Below are 19,455 nucleotides of genomic sequence, written 5' to 3' on the forward strand. Positions count from 1 at the left end.
AAGCCACCCCAGTGTGTGCCACCCTAGAAGCCACCCCCACAGCCAGGCCTCAGCACTGAGTCCTCCCTGTTAGGTCGCTCAGGCTTGCAGTTCTTTTTCTTTTTCTTTCTTTTCTTTCTCTTTCTTTCTCTTTCTTTCTCTCTCTCTCTTTCTTTCTTTTTGACAGAGAAAGAGAGAGAGAGGGACAGACAGACAGGAAGGGAGAGAGAGAGATGAGAAGCATTAGCTCAGTTGTTCATTGATTGTCTTCTCATATGTGCCTTGATGGGGGGTGGGGGTGGGAAGGTGGAGCTACTGCAGAATGAGTGACCCCTTTCTCAAGCTAGTGACCTTGGGCTCAAGCCAGCGACCTTGGGGTCATGTCTATGATTCCACGCTTAAGCCAGCGATCCCACGCTCAAGATGGTGAGCCCACGCTCAAGCTGGCAACCTCAGGGTTTTGAACCTGGGTTCTCTGCATTCCAGTCCAACGCTCTGTGCACTGCGCCATCGCCTGGTCAGGCCCCCGCTGGTTTCAAAGAAAGATGTTTGGGAGGCTGGTTCCTCAGGTGCAAGTGTTAAAGTTGGGGTGCCAGTGTGTGTTCCACCCAATGGTGGAATTTAGCTGGTTGGCACCGGTTTGGTAGAACTAAGATCTAATTTTTTGTGGAGCTCCACGAACCGGTTGTTAAATGGCACTTGTAATCAGGGTTCTCTCTAAGGTGGGCGCCTGGGCAGCCACCCAATGTGGAAATCACACATTTACATTCCTTGCTCTTTTTGAATGTTCATCTGCGCAACAGCGTATTCTAAGCATCGTTGTAATGTTCATTCTGTCCATAGGTGAAAGAAATTTGATGGAACTATGCTTGTAATATTAATTCACTTCATAAAACTCATTATACCTTTGATGAAATACTACATTTTAATTCCCTCACATGTGTTACTTTAGTAAACAAACATATAATGTAAAGAGAAAAAAGACCAAACAACAAGGGGTGACAAGCTGTCATTGGAAATGTCTTAAATAATAATTTTATTGTTTTTTGTCAGGTACTATTTAATATTTTTTATTAACATTTTAAAACTTTTATAAAATAATCTAGTTTTGTGTACCTCTTTTATTGTTCTTATTTAAATATTAAATGCATGAAATAATAAACAATCTTTCGGTATATCTTTTTTTATACTTAAAATGATCATTAGGGCAGAGAACCGGTTGTTAAATTATTTGAATCCCAACACTGGTTACACCCCTTCTCCTCAGGTCGGGGCTCCCTCCTGACCTGGGTGTCAGGTGGGGCTCCTGACTAGATGGCGCCCCTCCCTCCTGCTCCCACGTGACCTCCCTGTCCCCGGCTGAGGGTTGAGGAGCTCCGCGCCAGGTAATGGGGCTTCTAAGGAGGTCGTTCCTTGTGTAGCTGTGGGTTTGGTGAGTCCTGGCAGGCGTAAGCTCAGAGTCCCCCCCCCCCCCCCCCCGCATTACCATCTTGAACTAGCACGGCAGGACCTTAATTCACGCTGGTGCGAAGATTCTGTGAGTCTGTGCATTATCTAGCCTTCCTCCTGTGTCTTCTCAATTATGCAGTATGCATCAAAAGACCTTTTCCAGACCTTTGAGATCATATCACATTTTTTGCTAGTTCTTTTATGATGTTTATTTACATTATACTTTTCAACTCAAAATTTTGATCTAAGATATAAAGTATTATCCAAATGTTTTATTTCAGTTGGCTAAACAATCATATTTATTGAATTGTTGATCATTTCCCAATGATTTATCTGTTTGAGTCTCTGCTTTCAATTGTTTTGGGCCTATACCTAAGTAGTGGAATTGCTGGCCATGGCGATCACATATATGTTTAATTTTTTTTTTTTTTTTTTACAGGGACAGAGAGAGAATCAGAGAGAGGGATAGATAAGGACAGACAGACAGGAACAGAGAAATGAGAAGCATCAATCATCAGTTTCTCGTTGCGAGACCTTAGTTGTTCATTGATCGCTTTCTCATATGTGCCTTGACCGTGGGCCTTCAGCAGACCGAGTGATCCCTTGCTCAGGGACCTTAGGTCCGAGCTGGTGAGCTTTTTTTTTGCTCAACCCAGATGAGCTCGTGCTCAAGCTGGCAACCTCGGGGTCTCGAACCTGGGTCTTCCGCATCCCAGCATCCCAGTCCGACGCTCTATCCACTGCGCCACCGCCTGGTCAGGCATGTTTAACTTTTTGAGGAGCTGCCAAACTGTTTTCCACGATGGCAGCATCACTTTACCTCCCCCCACACACACACACCTCCCAGGAATGTATGAAGGTTCTGAAAACAGATTTTTAAAAAATAATTAAAAAAAATTTATATAGAGGAAGGGAGAGAGGGAGTGTGAGAGAAAGAGAAAGAAATATCAATTCGTAGTTTCATGTAATCATGCATCCATCGCTTCCCTCCCCTACCTGCCCTGACTAGGGATCTAACCAGCAACCTCAGTCTCCCAATAGGAGACCTTGGCACTGCAGGTTAATGCTCTATCCACTGCGCCACCAGTGGTCAGGCCAAAAACACAGATTCTTTAAAGAAATAAGGCCAACACAAACAAACAAACAAAAACCCCCCTCACACATTCATACCTACACCGAGCTGATGAAGCTGAAGTGTCAGGGCACCTCATTTGCAGAAGACCATTGGAGGGACCCCAGAAATGTATTCGCCTGGTCATATGTGCTGGTACAATTTGCAGATGTGAACTATTTGAAGTGAAATTGATTAAGATGGCTCTCTTCCCACTCTGATTCTGCCATACTTCCCCTCTGGTCCACTGGAGAGGTGAGGGCCTTTGGAAACTGGTTAAGGGGAAGTTGAGTTGAGGATATGTTTAGTGTGACTTGAATGAGATCTGTTTACATATATTGTTATTACTGGCCATCCTGTGGTAGGAATTACTTCCAGGAATGATCCCCTTGCCCACCTGGCTTCATGACAATGAGCACTACAGCAGCTGGGATGTGGGAGCAGGAGGAGAAACAAGGTTTGTACAGAGCTGGAAGCTAGTTTGTGGAAAATTCTTCCAATCTAAACCTATGAGCAGATCATGCCTGACCTCTGGTGGCGCAGTGGATAAAGCGTCAACCTGGTAATACTGAGGTCGCTGATTCAAAACCCTGCACTTGCCTGGTCAAGGCATATATGGGAGTTGATGCCTCCTGCTCCTCCCCCCTTTCTCTCTCTCTCTCTCTTTCTTTCTCTCTCTCTCTTTCTCTCTCTCTCCCTCCCTCCTCTCTAAAATGAATAAATAAAAGTAAATATATAAATAAACCTATGAGCAGATCAAAACTGAAGTCTTCCCTGTCAATATCATCGATAATGCAGTGAATATAATTGTAAACTCCCTATAAAATGAAATTATTTTTTCAAGTATGTTCATGTGTAACTAATAGAAACTATTATGGCATAGAGAAGTCAATTGTAACATTTTTTTCTAGATTAAAACAAAAGAGAAAGAGACACAATTTGAAGAGAGGTTATACATGGGCTCCTGGGTTAATAATTTACTTAATGAAAAGAAGTGAAATATATGAACATACTGGTAAAAGAAATTAAATTTTTTTACTGATTTGACCAAAATACTGACATTGACAAAGATAACATAATTCTCATTACAGAGCTCTAAAAGACATTGAAGTCAAGTTGGCTGATGGGTATTTTCAGTTCAGAGTATTTAAGATTGGTTTCTTTTTTTTTTTCTTTTTTTTTTTAATTTATTCATTTTTAGAGAGGAGAGAGAGAGAAGAGAGAGAGAGAGAGAAAGAGAGAGAGAGAGAAGGGGGGAGGAGCTGGAAGCATCAACTCCCATATGTGCCTTGACCAGGCAAGCCCAGGGTTTCGAACCGGCGACCTCAGTATTTCCAGGTCGACGCTTTATCCACTGCGCTACCACAGGTTAGGCAAAGATTGGTTTCTAAACATGAAACCTTGAAATGCTCTAAAAATATAGAGCTTTTATTTTTTTTTATTTTATTTTTTTTGTTTTTTTGTTTTTGTATTTTTCTGAAGCTGGAAACGAGGAGAGACAGTCAGACAGACTCCCGCATGCGCCCGACCGGGATCCTCCCGGCACGCCCACCAGGGGCAATGCTCTGCCCACCAGGGGGCGATGCTCTGCCCCCTCTGGGGTGTCGCTCTGCCGCGACCAGAGCCACTCTAGCGCCTGGGGCAGAGGCCAAGGAGCCATCCCCAGTGCCTGGGCCATCTTTGCTCCAATGGAGCCTTGGCTGCGGGAGGGGAAGAGAGAGACAGAGAGGAAGGAGAGGGGGAGGGGTGGAGAAGCAAATGGGCACTTCTCCTATGTGCCCTGGCTGGGAATCGAACCCGGGTCCCCCGCACGCCAGGCCGACGCTCTACCGCTGAGCCAACCGGCCAGGGCCAAGCTTTTATTTTTTTAAAAAAGATTTTATTTATTGATTTTACAGAGAGGAGAGAGGGGCGGGGGAGCGAGAAGTATCAACTCATAGCTGCTTCACTTTAGTTATTCATTGATTGCTTATCGTATGTGCCTTGACTGGGCAAGCCCAGAGCACTGAACCAGCAACCTCAGCATTCCAGGTCATTGCTTTATCCACTGTGACATCATAGGCCAGGACATTTTTTTCCTTATTCTTTTAGAGAGGGAGAGAAAGACAAGAAGGGAGAGAGATGAGAAACATCAATTCATAGTTGTGGCACATTTTTTAGTTTACTACATTGACTGCTTTCTCATATGTGCCTTGACTGGGGAGCTCCAGCAGAGCCAGTGACCCCTTGCTCAAGCCAGCAATCTTGGGCTCAAGCCACGACTTTGGGCTTTAAGCCAGTGACCATGGGATGATGTCTATGATCCCGCGCTCAAGCTGGCGACCTCAGAGTTTCAAACCTAGGACCTCAGTGTCCCAGGTTGACACTCTATTCACTGAGCCACCACCAATCAGGCTAGATTTTTAATTTATTGATTTTAGAGAGAGGAGAGAGAGAGAGAAAGTGGAGGGATGGAGAATAAAACATCAATTTGTAGTTACTTCTAGTATGTGCCTTGACCAGGCAAACCTGGAGTTTCTTTTTGTAAATTTTTTTTTTAGTTATTCATTTAGAGAGGAGAGAGAGAGACAGAGAGAGAGAGAGAGAGAGAGAGAGAGAGAGGAGAGAGACAGAAAGAGAGAAGGGGGGAGGAGCTGGAAGCATCAACTTCCATATGTGCCTTGACCAGGCAAGCCCAGGGTTTCGAACCGGCGACCTCAGCATTTCCAAGTCGATGCTTTATCCACTGCGCCACCACAGGTCAGGACAAACCTGGAGTTTTGAACCAGCAACCACAGCATTCCAGGTTGCACTTTATCCACTGTCACCATAGGTCAAGCGAATAAACAGCTTTTATGTGAAAGAAACTTGATCCAAGTTTCCCAAAATTTGACACCATTCTAAAAATATATACAGCATTGCTAATAACAAATTATGAAACTGAAAGGTTTTTAAACTATCAATAATTAAAACCAAATTTCTATCAACCATTACTAGAAGAAAAACAAAATGTATTATCTTTCTATCCTCTTGCTAGAAAATGATATTACAAAATTGTTGTTATATGAAAAAACGATCAGAGTCAGCAGCCAAAAATAGTAGGGGAAACAAGTGTTGTAGGGGTTTTTCAGGCAGTTAACAAAATCTTATGTCAATTTTCTAAATTATTTAAAATTTGAGCTATTTCTTAGCTTTTAAAATGTTATTGTAGACATGGAGAAGATGGCAGCGGAGTAGGCGGATGCACAGACACCCAGCTCTCAACACCAAACTGGAATACAAATCAATTTAGAAAAAATCAGCATGAAAAACCAACACTGAACTGCAAGAACAGCTCTCAAAAACCAAGGAGCAAAGAGGAAGCCACAATAATCCTGGTAAGGAGTGCCTGAATCTCCTCTTCTTACAGGAAGGGAAGGAGGGGGGTGAGGCTGAGAGCCCAGAGAGGATTTCACAGAGGAAAAAGAGCAGAAACTACTGCTCACAGCCACTTACCTGGCGACCAGGGAGCAAGGTGGGTTGAAAAGACCAGCTTATCTCCCAAGTGGAAAAGACAGGGAGAGGGACAGACTGTGAGGGGCTAAGGTATGCAAGAAACAAAATAAACAAGCTGACTCATTCATGCTGGAGGCGGCCATAGCTGGGGGAGGGACTGAACCTTTCACAAAACAGAGCTGAAGTGCTTCCGGATCAGAGATCTCCGGACATCTATCCAGCTCCAATCAGCACAACAAGACACAGCTGAAAACAAGAAGTGGGGAGGAGGGGCAGTAACTCAGGTCTCCATGGAGATCTGAGATACACCTCCCCCTACTGAAGCTGAGAGAAAAAACCCTGCCCCCAGTGAGATTAGTTGGAGAAAGAGACCTTCAGCGTCTCAGGTTACACCCACAGCATTCCTGGATACAGTTTCAAGGAAGCCCCCTGCTGAGATCAGTTAACAAGACTATCACCTGTTAAGAAAACAAACAAATCAAGACTTCAAAGCTGCCCAAATCCGAAAGTGGATTACAAATAATAGCTGATACCAACCCACGAAGACCTAAAAATAACACAACTGAAAACTGGAGGCAGACAACACCAAGCCTAGACTCAATCAACTCTACAAATAAAAAAAAAAAGAAGAAGAAGATGAGAAAACAAAGGAGTGCAATCCAAATGAAACCACAAGAGACACTTTCGAGAGATGAACTGAGTGATATGGAAATAATCAAACTTCCAGATGCGGAGTTCAAAATAATGATTGTAAGGATGCTTAGGGACCTTAGAACAACAATGGAGGGGGAGTTTGAAAACCTAAATAAAGAAATAGCAAGTATAAAAAAGAATCAGTTGGAGACGACAAATACAATATCAGAAATAAAGACCACAATGGAAGGAATTAAAAACAGGATAGATAGAGCAGAGGATCGAATCAGCGAGTTAGAAGACAACTGGAATGAAGGCATGAAAGCAGAGAAGAAAAGAGAAAAAAGACTCAAAAAGTCAGAGGAAACTCTTAGAGAGCTCTGTGACAACATGAAGAGAAATAACATCCGCATCATAGGGGTTCCTGAAGAAGAAGAAAAAGAACAAGGGATAGAGACTTTGTTCAATCATATCATAGCTGAAAACTTCCCTAAATTAATGCAAGAGAAACTCTCACAAATCCAAGAAGCACAGAGGACTCCATTAAAGAGAAACCCAAAGAAACCTACACCAAGACACATCATAATTAAAATACCAAAGCTAAGCGATAAAGAGAAAATATTAAAAGCTGCAAGAGAAAAAAAAGTTATCACCTACAAAGGAGCCCCCATAAGGATGACTTCTGACTTCTCAACAGAAACACTTGAGGCCAGAAGGGAATGGCAAGAAATATTCAAAGTAATGCAGAACAAGAACCTACAACCAAGACTACTTTATCCAGCAAGGCTATCGTTTAAAATTGAAGGAGAAATAAAAAGCTTCCCAGACAAAAAACAACTCAAGGAATTCATTACAACCAAACCAATGCTGCAGGAAATATTAAGGGGCCTGGTGTAAACAGATAAAGTGGGAAAAGAATACAGAAAAAAAAGAAGAAAAAGGAATACACCTTTAAAGAAGAAAATGGCAATAAACAACTACATATCAATAATAACCTTAAATGTAAATGGATTAAATGATCCAATCAAAAGACATAGGGTAGCTGCATGGATAAGAAAACAGGACCCATACATATGTTGTCTACAAGAGACACACCTTAGAACAAAAGACACACACAGATTGAAGGTAAAAGGATGGAAAAAAATGTTTCATGCAAATGGAAATGAAAAAAAAGCTGGGGTAGCAATACTTATATCAGACAAATTGGACTTTAAAACAAAGGATATAGTAAGAGATAAAGAAGGCCACTACATAATGATAAAGGGAGTAATCCAACAGGAAGATATAACTATTATAAATATCTATGCACCTAATATAGGAGCACCCAAATATATAAAACAGACTTTGATGGATTTAAAGGGCGAGATCAACAGCAATACTATAATAGTAGGGGATTTCAATACCCCACTAACATCACTAGATAGATCCTCAAGAAAGAAAATTAACAAAGAAACAGCAGACTTATTGGAAACACTAGATCAACTCGATTTAATAGATATCTTCAGAACCTTTCACCCTAAAGCAGCAGAATATACATTCTTTTCAAGTGCTCATGGTACATTCTCTAGGATAGACCACATGTTAGGGCACAAAAGTGCTCTCAACAAATTTAAGAAGACTGAAATCATATCAAGCACTTTCTCCGATCACAACAGCATGAAACTAGAAATGAATCACAGCAGAAAAGCTCAAAAATTCTCAAACACATGGAAACTAAATAGCAGGGTGTTAAATAATGAATGGATTAAGAATGAGATCAAAGAAGAAATAAAGAAATTCCTAGAAACAAATGACAATGAGCATACAACAACTCAAAATTTATGGGACACAGCGAAAGCAGTGCTGAGAGGGAAGTTCATAGCACTACAGGCACACTTTCAGAAGCTAGAAAAAGCTCAAATAAACAACTTAACCCTGCATCTAAAAGAATTAGAAAAAGAACAGCAAGTAAAGCCCAAATGTAGTAGAAGGAAGGAAATAATAAAGATCAGAGCAGAAATAAATGACATAGAGGCTAAAGAAACAATACAGAAGATCAATGAAACTAGGAGCTGGTTCTTTGAAAAGGTAAGCAAGATTGATGCACCTTTAAGTAGACTCACCAAGAAAAAGAGAGAGAGGACTCAAATAAATAAAATTAGAAATGAGAGAGGAGAAATAACAACTGACACAACAGAAATACAAAATATTGTAAGAAAATACTATGAAGAACTGTATGCCAAAAAACTAGACAACCTAGATGAAATGGACAAATTCCTTGAAACGTACAATCTTCCAAAAATCAATCTGGAAGAATCAGAAAACTTAAACAGACCAATTACACCAAAGGAGATCGAAACAGTTATCAAAAAACTCCCAACAAAGAAAAGTCCGGGGCCCGATGGCTTCACAACGGAATTCTACCAAATATTCAAAGAAGAACTAACTCCTATCCTTCTCAAACTATTTCAAAAAATTCAAGAGGAAGGAAGACTTCCAAACTCCTTTTATGAGGCGAGCATAATTCTGATTCCAAAACCAGGCAAAGACCACACAAAGAAAGAAAATTATAGGCCAATATCTCTGATGAATATAGATGCTAAAATCCTCAACAAAATATTAGCAAACCGGATCCAACAATATATGGAAAAAATCATACACCATGATCAAGTGGGATTTATTCTGGGGAGGCAAGGCTGGTACAATATTCGTAAATCAATCAATGTGATTCATCACATAAACAAAAAGAAGGAGAAAAACCATATGATAATTTCAATAGATGCAGAAAAAGCATTTGATAAAATCCAGCACCCATTCATGATCAAAACTCTCAGCAAAGTGGGAATACAGGGAACATACCTCAACATGATAAAAGCCATCTATGAGAAACCCACAGCCAACATCATACTCAATGGGCAAAAATTAAAAGCAATACCCTTAAGATCAGGAACAAGGCAGGGGTGCCCCCTTTCACCACTCTTATTTAACATAGTCCTGGAAGTCCTAGCCACAGCAATCAGACAAGAAGAAGAAATAAAAGGCATTCAAGTTGGAAAAGAAGAAGTAAAACTATCATTATTTGCAGATGATATGATATTGTATATAGAAAACCCTAAAGTCTCAGTCAAAAAACTACTGGACCTGATAAATAAATTCAGCAAAGTGGCAGGATATAAAATCAATACTCAGAAATCAGAAGCATTTTTATACACCAACAATGAACAGTCAGAAAGAGAAATTAAGGAAACAATCCCCTTCACAATTACAACCAAAAAAATAAAATACCTAGGAGTAAACTTAACCAAGGAGACTAAAGACTTGTACTTGGAAAATTACAAAACATTGATAAAAGAAATCAAGGAAGATACTAACAAGTGGAAGCATATACCGTGCTCATGGTTAGGAAGAATAAACATCATTAAAATGTCTATATTACCCAAAGCAATTTATAAATTCAATGCAATACCAATTAAAATACCAATGACATACTTCAAAGATATAGAACACATATTCCAAAAATTTATATGGAACCAAAAAAGGACACGAATAGCCTCAGCAATCTTAAAAAAGAAGAATAAAGTGGGAGGTATCACACTTCCTGATATCAAGTTATACTACAAGGCCATTGTACTCAAAACAGCCTGGTACTGGCATAAGAACAGGCATATAGATCAATGGAACAGAACAGAGAACCCAGAAATAAACCCACAGTTCTATGGACAACTGATATTTGACAAAGGAGGTAAGGAAATACAATGGAGTAAAGACAGCCTCTTTAACAAATGGTGTTGGGAAAATTGGACAGCTACCTGCAAAAAAATGAAACTAGATCACCAGCTTACACCACTCACAAAAATAAACTCAAAATGGATAAAAGACTTGAATGTAGGCCGTGAAACCATAAGCATCTTAGAAGAAAACATAGGCAGTAAGCTCTCCGACATCTCTCGGAGCAATATATTTGCTGATTTATCTCCACGGGGAAGTGAAATAAAAGACAGGATAAACAAATGGGACTATATCAAACTAAAAAGCTTTTGCACAGCTAAAGACAACAAGAACAGAATAAAAAGACAAACTACACAATGGGAGAACATATTTGACAATACGTCTGATAAGGGGTTAATAACCAAAATTTATAAAGAACTTGTAAAACTCAACACCAGGAAGACAAACAACCCAATCCAAAAATGGGCAAAAGAGATGAATAGACACTTCTCCAAAGAGGACATACAGATGGCCAATAGGCATATGAAAAAATGCTCAACATCACTAATCATTAGAGAAATGCAAATTAAAACCACAATGAGATATCACCTTACACCAGTCAGAATGGCGCTTATCAACAAAACAACACAGAATAAGTGCTGGCGAGGATGTGGAGAAAAGGGGACCCTCCTGCACTGCTGGTGGGAATGCAGACTGGTGCAGCCACTGTGGAAAACAGTATGGAGATTCCTCAAAAAACTGAAAATCGAACCGCCTTTTGACCCAGCTATCCCACTTTTAGGAATATACCCCAAGGACACCATAGAACGGCTCGAAAAGGAGAAATGCACCCGCATGTTTGTGGCAGCATTGTTCACAATAGCGAAGATCTGGAAACAGCCCAAGTGTCCGTCAGAGGACGAGTGGATTAAAAAGCTTTGGTACATATATACTATGGAATACTACTCAGCCATAAGAAATGATGACATCGGATCATTTACAATAGCATGGATGGACCTTGATAACATTATACGGAGTGAAATAAGTAAATCAGAAAAAAAACTGAAATGAATCCATACATAGAAGGGTCATAAAAATGAGACTCAGAGACATGAACAAGAATGTGATGGCAACAGGGGCGGGGGGGTCAGGGGAGGGGGGAGGGGGTGAAGAAGGAGAGAGGGGTTAGGGGAGGGGAGGGGCACAAAGAAAACCAGATAGAAGGTGACAGAAGACAATTTAACTTTGCGGGAGGGGTATACAGCACAATCAAATGTCAAAATAATCTAGAGATATTTTCTCTCAACATATGTACCCTGATTTATCAATGTCACTGCATTAAATTTAATAAAAAAATATTAATATTAAAAAAAAAAAAAAAAGCTTTGGTACATATATACTATGGAATACTACTCAGCCATAAGAAATGATGACATCGGATCATTTACAATAACATGGATGGACCTTGATAACATTATACAGAGTGAAATAAGTAAATCAGAAAAAACTAAGAACTATATGAATCCATATATAGATGGGACATAAAAATGAGACTCAGAGACATGGACAAGAATGTGATGATAACGAGGGTGGGGTGGGGTGGTGGAGGGGGGCAAGAAAGGAGACAGAGGGGGTTGGGGGGAGGGAAGGGGCACAAGGAAAACCAGATAGAAGGTGACGGAAGACAATTTGACTTTGAGTGAGGGGTATGCAACATACTCAAATGTCAAAATAATCTGGAGATGTTTTCTCTGAACATATGTAACCTGATTTATCAATGTCACTGCATTAAAATTAATAATTAATAAAAAAAAAAAATGTTATTGTAGCCTGACCAGGTGGTGGTGCAGTGGATAGAGCACTGTACTGGGACACAGAGGACCCAGGTTTGAAATCACAAGGTCACCGGCTTGAGTGCAGGCTCATCTGGTTTGAGCAAGGCTCACCAGCTTGAGCCCAAGGTCGCTGGCTCGAGCAAGGGGTTACTCACTCTGCTGTAGCCCCACGGTCAAGGCACATATGAGAAAGCAATCAATGAATAACTAAGGTGCCGCAACAAAGAATTAATGCTTCTCATCTCTCTCCTTTCCTGTCTGTCTGTCCCCATCTGTCCCTCTTTTTGTCTCTCTCTGTCTCTGTCACCATAATAATAATAAATTTAAAAAGTTATTGTATTTCCTTTCTGATTCTAAATAAAATTCCTTTTTGTTTCATAATGTTCTGTTCTTTTTTTAAGGACCCTCCAAAATCTTCAAAATAAACCAACAAAACCTGAATCCAACTCACACATACACATGCATACCCCCCAACACACACACACACACCCACACTAGAACCAAGAACTCAGGCTTACTACATGAACAGGTACAAGATCCCTTCCCTAGAGACATCTGTGTGCTTTTTTATCAGTAAAAAGGTACTGGTGAGGCCCGGGCTGGGTGGTTGAATGGATAAAGTATCGACCCAGGGCCCAGCGTACCTGAGGTCATAGGTTTGACCCTGGGTTTGGAGCACATATGAGGAAGTAATCAATCAGTGCACAACTAGATAGAACAACTAAGTGAAATGAGTTGATGCTTCTCTCTCTTGGTCTCTCTCCCTTCTTCCCTCCCTCTCTCTCTTCCTCTCTCTCTCTCCCTCTCTCTCTCTCTCTCAAATCAATCGGAACAATTTTATATGGTTCTAGTGAACATAAAACTGACATCAGACTTCTATTCCAGGAAACTCAGACTCACAAAATTACCACAGATTTATTAAAAGCTAGACCCAGTGAGAATTTTTAATTTTTTTTTATTTATTCATTTTTTTTAGAGAGAGGAAGAGAGAGAGAAAGAGGAGAGAGAGAGAGAGAGAAGGGGGGAGGAGCTGGAAGCATCAACTCTCATATGTGCCTTGACCAGGCAAGCCCAGGGTTTCGAACCGGCGACCTCAGCATTTCCAAGTCGATACTTTATCCACTGCGCCACCACAGGTCAGGCGAGAATTATTTTTACTAATAAGCTAATTTTCTTAATCAAGCTAATTTTCCTGTTGATTCCACCAATGTCTTCCATTCTTTTAATGTCATCCCCCAAAATATCACAGAGGTCAGCTTTGGGCCACTATTTCATCATTGCCTCAGACAGAAGCGGTTTTTCTTCTGTGTTAGTATCTTGGGTATTTTAAGATTGTCATCATCTGTTATGCAAAAACAAAAACACACACACATATATTAAACTTTCATTTTTTACCTTAATATTTCATGAAGCTACACTTCATTTATTTTGTTCTATTGACATTTGTAGAAAGAGGTAGTTTTTAAAGTCTGTGGCTCTGAGTTGAGTGGCTTCACCCTGCAGAGAATTCCTTGTCTGTTTGGATGTGCAATGATATCCTCGTGAGTAGGGAGCTTCTGGTCTCATGTTGGTTTTTTCCCGTCAGGCTTCCTTTCCTGTCAGAAGAAAAGGCATAAGGGTATGCCAGATGGTGAAAAATAGGTTTACACCAGCAAAATAGTGTTGTTTTTATTTAAAACTAGGCTAGTGTTGAACACCAGAAGGCATGAAACCCAGCTCTGAATAACAATCCCCACATTTAGCATTAATCATGGTCTGTCTGGAGTTTCTGCCAAGCGAAGCAGGGTGGGCCCACCACCCTGCCTGGGCTGCCACCCAGGGTGCTGGAGGTCCAAAGAAGAGCCCGTGGGCCTGTTTCTTGCAGGGTCAGCTTGGTTCTCCCCACCTTCCGATCCCTCCACTCTTCCACCATCAAATGTGGAAGTCCTCAGCCAGGTGCTCTCTGACTTATCTGCCCTCCTTAGTATTGGCTTCTGATGTCCAGGAACCCATAAAACTGGAGCCCTGACCTCCAAGAAGTTTTCTAGGCTTTTTCTGCATCAATGAAGGTAATAGCATCTCCAAATGTTTTCTCAAAACCATTAGTAATCACTGTTCCTAAAATTTTCCAACTTAAAACCAGCATTCAAAAGAACTGGGTTCCCTACTAAGAAAGTCCTGATTTGCCTGACCAGGCGGTGGTGCAGCTGATAGAGCGTCGGACTGGGATGTGGAGGACACAGGTTCAAGACCCCGAGGTCGCCAACTTGAGCGTGGGCTCATCTGGCTTGAGCAAAAAGCTCATCAGCTTGGACCCAAAAGGTCGCTGGCTCGAGCAAGGGGTTACTCGGTCTGCTGAAGGCCCACAGTCAAGGCACATATGAGAAATCAATCAATGAACAACTAAGGTGTCGCAACGAAAAACTGATAATTGATGCTTCTCATCTCTCTCTGTTCCTGTCTGTCTGTCCCTATCTATTCCTCTCTCTGACTCTCTCTCTGTCTCCGTAAAAAAGAAAGAAAGAAAGAAAGAAAGGAAGGAAGGAAGGAAGGAAGGAAGGAAGGAAGGAAGGAAGGAAGGAAGGAAGGAAGGAAGGAAGGAAGGAAGAAAGGAAGAAAGAAAGAAAGAAAGTCCTGATTTACCTCTATCACCTTACTCTGAGTCAGTCAGCTTTTGCTGCAAAATAATCCACCACAAAGTTTAGTACCCGAAGACACCAGCTCTTGATTTAGCTCTCGGTTCTGCAGACTGGCAATCAGGGCCAAACTCTGCTGATGCACTTGGCTCACAACTGCATCTATAATATCCGCTGCCAGGTTGGCTGGGGACAGCTGGTCTGGGATGGCCTGGGCTGATCAGATCATCTTTCTTCAACATGGTTTCACTTTCCTCAGCAGGCTAGCCTGGGTTTGTTCATAGGGAGGTGACTAGGTTGCAGGAGAGTAAGCAGAAATAGCAAAAACTCACAGCTTCTTGAGATAGGCCTGGACCAGGCACAATGTTTAGTAGTTGAATGGTTCAAGCAAGTCCCAAGACCATTCCAGATTCAAGAGCTACACCTCTTGATGACAGCGGCTGCTGTCCACTGAAAGAGGGCACCTGACTGGCATAGCGATATGGTACAAGTACAACTGACCCTTGTACAGTATGAGGGTTAGGGCCACTGAGAGACTGCTTGTACAGTCCGAAAAGTGAATTTACATATACAAATTCCCAACTGCTTGTTGACCCTGGAACAATGTGGGTTTAAACTGTGTGAGTAAGTTGAACTGTGGGAGTCAATTGAAAAATATCTGTGTATAATTGGACCCATGAAATTCAAACTCACATTGTTCAAAGGTCAGTTAAATGTGAAACATCCTTATCATGCAAGGTTTAGGCAAAATCCATTATCTTCCATCAAAAGAAGCCTCTTCAGTACTAAAACATTTCTGCTAAAAGTAACTACAACATTGAAAAGCCCTTCCTTTGGCTTGTTCAGAAACTAATTGAAGACTCTAACTTGGAGTTTGTTGCCATGCCTCCTCTTGTCCCACCAAAGGTCATCATGGACCCAGTTTTGGCAGTGTGATGGGAGGCTGAGAGAACAGGGCCCCACAGCGTGCTTTGAAACACCATCTCCATGTGTATTGGATACCTTAATCTTTTCGTGGATTATTCACAATTTTATGGTGTCCAAGCCAACTGCAGTTTGGCTGCTCTCATAATGCACATGCCTTCTGCAAATTAGACCTCATCTTTATTTTCAAGTGCCTGATCGGAAGATACTTTTGGATTCAAAATTCATTGCCATTACGATTAGAAATTTCAACATATCATCTGTACACCAAAGGAAGAGCTACCATATTCTTTAAATGTAATTTCAACTGTTGCACACTTTTTAAAAATGATTTTCAGAGAGAGAGATACAAGAAGGAAGAGAGAGAGAGAAACATTGATTTGTTGTTCCACTTATTTATGAACTCATTGGTTGATTCTTGTTAAGTGCCATGACTGAGGATTGAACCTGCAACCTTGATGTATTGAGACAATGCTCTAACCCAGGGGTCCCCAAACTACGGCCCATGGGCTGCATGCGGCCCCTTGAGGCCATCTATTCGGCCCCCGCCACACTTCCGGAAGGGGCACCTCTTTCATTGGTGGTCAGTGAGAGGAGCACATTGACCATCTCATTAGTCAAAAGCAGGCCCCATAGTTCCCATTAAAATACTGGTCAGTTTGTTGATTTAAATTTACTTGTTCTTTATTTTAAATATTGTATTTATTCCTGTTTTGTATTTTTACTTTAAAATGATACGTGCAGTGTGCATAGGGATTTGTTCATAGTTTGTTTTTGTTTTTGTTTTGTATTTCTCTGAAGTTGGAAACGGGGAGGCAGTCAGACAGACTCCTACATGCGCCTGACTGGGATCCACCCAGCACGCCTACCAGGGGGCGATGCTCTGCCCATCTTGGGGCTTTGCTCTGCTGCAATCAGAGCACAGAGCCATCCTCAGTGCCCGGGCAAACGCTGCTCTAATGGAGCCTTGGCTGTGGGAGGGGAAGAGAGAGATAGAGAGGAAGGAGAGTGGGAGGGGTGGAGAAGCAGATGGGTGCTTCTCCTGTGTGCCCTGGCCGGGAATCGAACCCGGGACTCCCGCACGCCAGGCCGACGCTCTACTACTGAGCCAACTGGTCAGGGCCGGGATTTGTTCATAGTTTTTTTATAATCCGGCCCTCCAACGGTCTGAGGAACAGTGAACTGGCCCCTGTGTAAAAAGTTTGGGGACCCCTGCGAGCTACCCAACTGAGATCTCAACTGTTGCATGATTTTAAACGGATGATGAAAAATGTTAGTTGCTTACCTGTGCTACCAAATTTTCTCCTTGATGGTGACGATCAAGCATTTGAAGTGTTCAACATTATACAGTCTAGGTCAGGAAGTGTGTGTGGCCCGTGCAAGCATAAGACTTCATACAAAAAGCTATGTTCATAAAAGCAAACTGGTAGATTCGTTAAAGACTGCCAATCCCTCTCATACTATATAGTATTCACTTTGCAATGTGTTTGTGCCCTTCATTCCTCACATCCAAGGATGGGTCTATTTCTCCATCCCATCCCGCCACCCCAGAGTCTGGGCTGGCCTTGTGACCTGCTTTGACCAATAGAAGATAGCAGAAGTGACTTGGGACTCTCACAATTTGGTCAGGAGGCTTAAACTTTTGCCTTAATTCTCTTGGAAGGTTCTGGTTGCTATATAAGGAAGTCTATCTAGCCTACTAGAACATGAGGAGCCATGGAGCAGAGGAGGGCTGAGCAGTCCTAGTCCTCAGCCAGACTGGTAAATGAGGCCATCTTGGACCTTCTGGCCCAGCAGACCTCCTCTTTTTAGTGAGTCCAGTCAAAACCTGCAGAGAAAGTGCCTGACCAGGCGGTGGCACAGTGGATAGAGCGTCGGACTGGGATGCAGAGGACCCAGGTTCGAGACCCTGAGGTCGCCAGCTTGAGCATGGGCTCATCTGGCTTGAGCAAAAGCCCATCAGCTTGAACCCAAGGTCCCTGGCTCCAGCAAGGGGTTACTCGGTCTACTGAAGGCCCGCGGTCAAGGCACGTATGAGAAAGCAATCAATGAACAATTAAGGTGTTGCAACGCACAATGAAAAAAACCTAATGATTGATGCTTCTAATCTCTCTCCATTCCTGTCTGTCTGTCCCTGTCTCTGACTCACTCTCTGGCTTTGTAATAAATAAACAAACAAATAAATAAATAAATAAAAACCTGCAGAGGAAGTGCCCAGCCAACCACCACAATCATAACAAATAATAAACCATTGTTATTTTGGGCCATTACATTTTGAGGTGACTTGTTATACAGCAAAGCCTAACTAAAACACAAGCTCGTCTTTTTTGTTTTTCTACTACAAAGAGAATTTTGTTTTATATATCACTAGCCATGAGTTTTTGTCATTAATTATTACATAAATGCTGCCTTGTGACATTATCCAAGTGGCATGACCATTTTATTTCCATAACTCATATCTGTGTTTACAGAATTTTTATGATTTATATAAGTACATCTATCAGTGAACATTTAACATTGAGATGCAATCTAGCATCCATAATATCTGATGGTTTGTAGATAGCAATGTAGAAGAGATGTATTTTTAGTCACCTTTTTATTTGAGTCACCTTGTGTAAAAAATAAATCAATAATTTAGACGTTCTAAGTCTCTAAAAGGAGGTTTCTTAGTCTGCTCACAGAAATGGTTACAGGCAGTAAGATTGTCAGGAACAATTTCCATGTCTGCATCCTGCTGTAATTTCTGTACCATTTTGCTTCTCAGTTGCTTTTTTTGCATGCAAACGCAGAGCTGGCTGGGATAAATGTTTTTACTTCTTTGATGTCCTGAATTGACTTCCTTCCTTCCTTCCTTCCTTCCTTCCTTCCTTCCTTCCTTCCTTCCCTCCCTCCTTCCCTCCCTCCTTCCCTCCCTCCCTTCCTTCCTTCCTTCCTTCCTACAGGAAGGGAGAGAGATGAGAAGTATCAATTCTTCGTTGCGGGCTGGCTTGGGCTCAAGCTGGTGAACCTTGCTCAAATCAGATGAGCCCGCGCTCAAGCTGGCGACCTCAGGGTTTCAAACCTGGGTCCTCTGCTTCCCAATCCAACACTCTAACCACTGTGCACTGCCTGATCAGGCCTGATGTCCTGAACTTTCTATAGTTCTTTATTTTTCTTCAACCTGTTCATTATAAATTTAGCTTAGCGTTTCTGTTTGATCCCTTTGACTCTCTCATCAATCAGTTTATTCTATAGCTCTTGTTGGTATTTGACAGGTTCATTTCTATGTTTTTCACATTCAGATGAATGATCTACTGTAAGCTCTTTATCAACTGCCTTACGGAATGCTTTCGTCCACTTCACCTTTCAAGGAATGCGCTTCTTTTTAAAGTCTTTATGATGCTCAGAGTTATAGAATCTGAACACCTTGAAATTGTTGCAGACTAACATCATGCCATGCTGGGTTATAGAGACCCAGAACAGAAATAACTCCTCCCGATAAACATGTTGAACCGCCCGGGGACTCACCACCCAAATGCCAAGCTTGAAAGGAACACAAGCTCAATTTACCATTAAAAAACAAAAAGATAGGCCCTGGCCGGTTGGCTCAGCGGTAGAGCGTTGGCCTGGCGTGCGGGGGACCCGGGTTCGATTCCCAGCCAGGGCACATAGGAGAAGCGCCCATTTGCTTCTCCACCCCCATCTCCTTCCTCTCTGTCTCTCTCTTCCCCTCGCGCAGCCAAAGATGGCCCGGGCGCTGGGGATGGCT

At 41.9% G+C, this 19,455-nt stretch overlaps 1 pseudogene; it reads right to left on the reverse strand.

The window, feature by feature from the left end:
• Nucleotides 1-15,166: 15,166 nt before the first annotated feature.
• LOC136317727 (probable ribosome biogenesis protein RLP24 pseudogene) lies at nt 15,167-19,192 on the reverse strand (annotated as a pseudogene).
• Between the last annotated feature and the right edge of the window lie 263 nt (nt 19,193-19,455).

This window comes from Saccopteryx bilineata, chromosome X, assembly GCF_036850765.1.
Source record: "Saccopteryx bilineata isolate mSacBil1 chromosome X, mSacBil1_pri_phased_curated, whole genome shotgun sequence".
Classification (NCBI taxonomy): Eukaryota; Metazoa; Chordata; class Mammalia; order Chiroptera; family Emballonuridae; genus Saccopteryx; species Saccopteryx bilineata.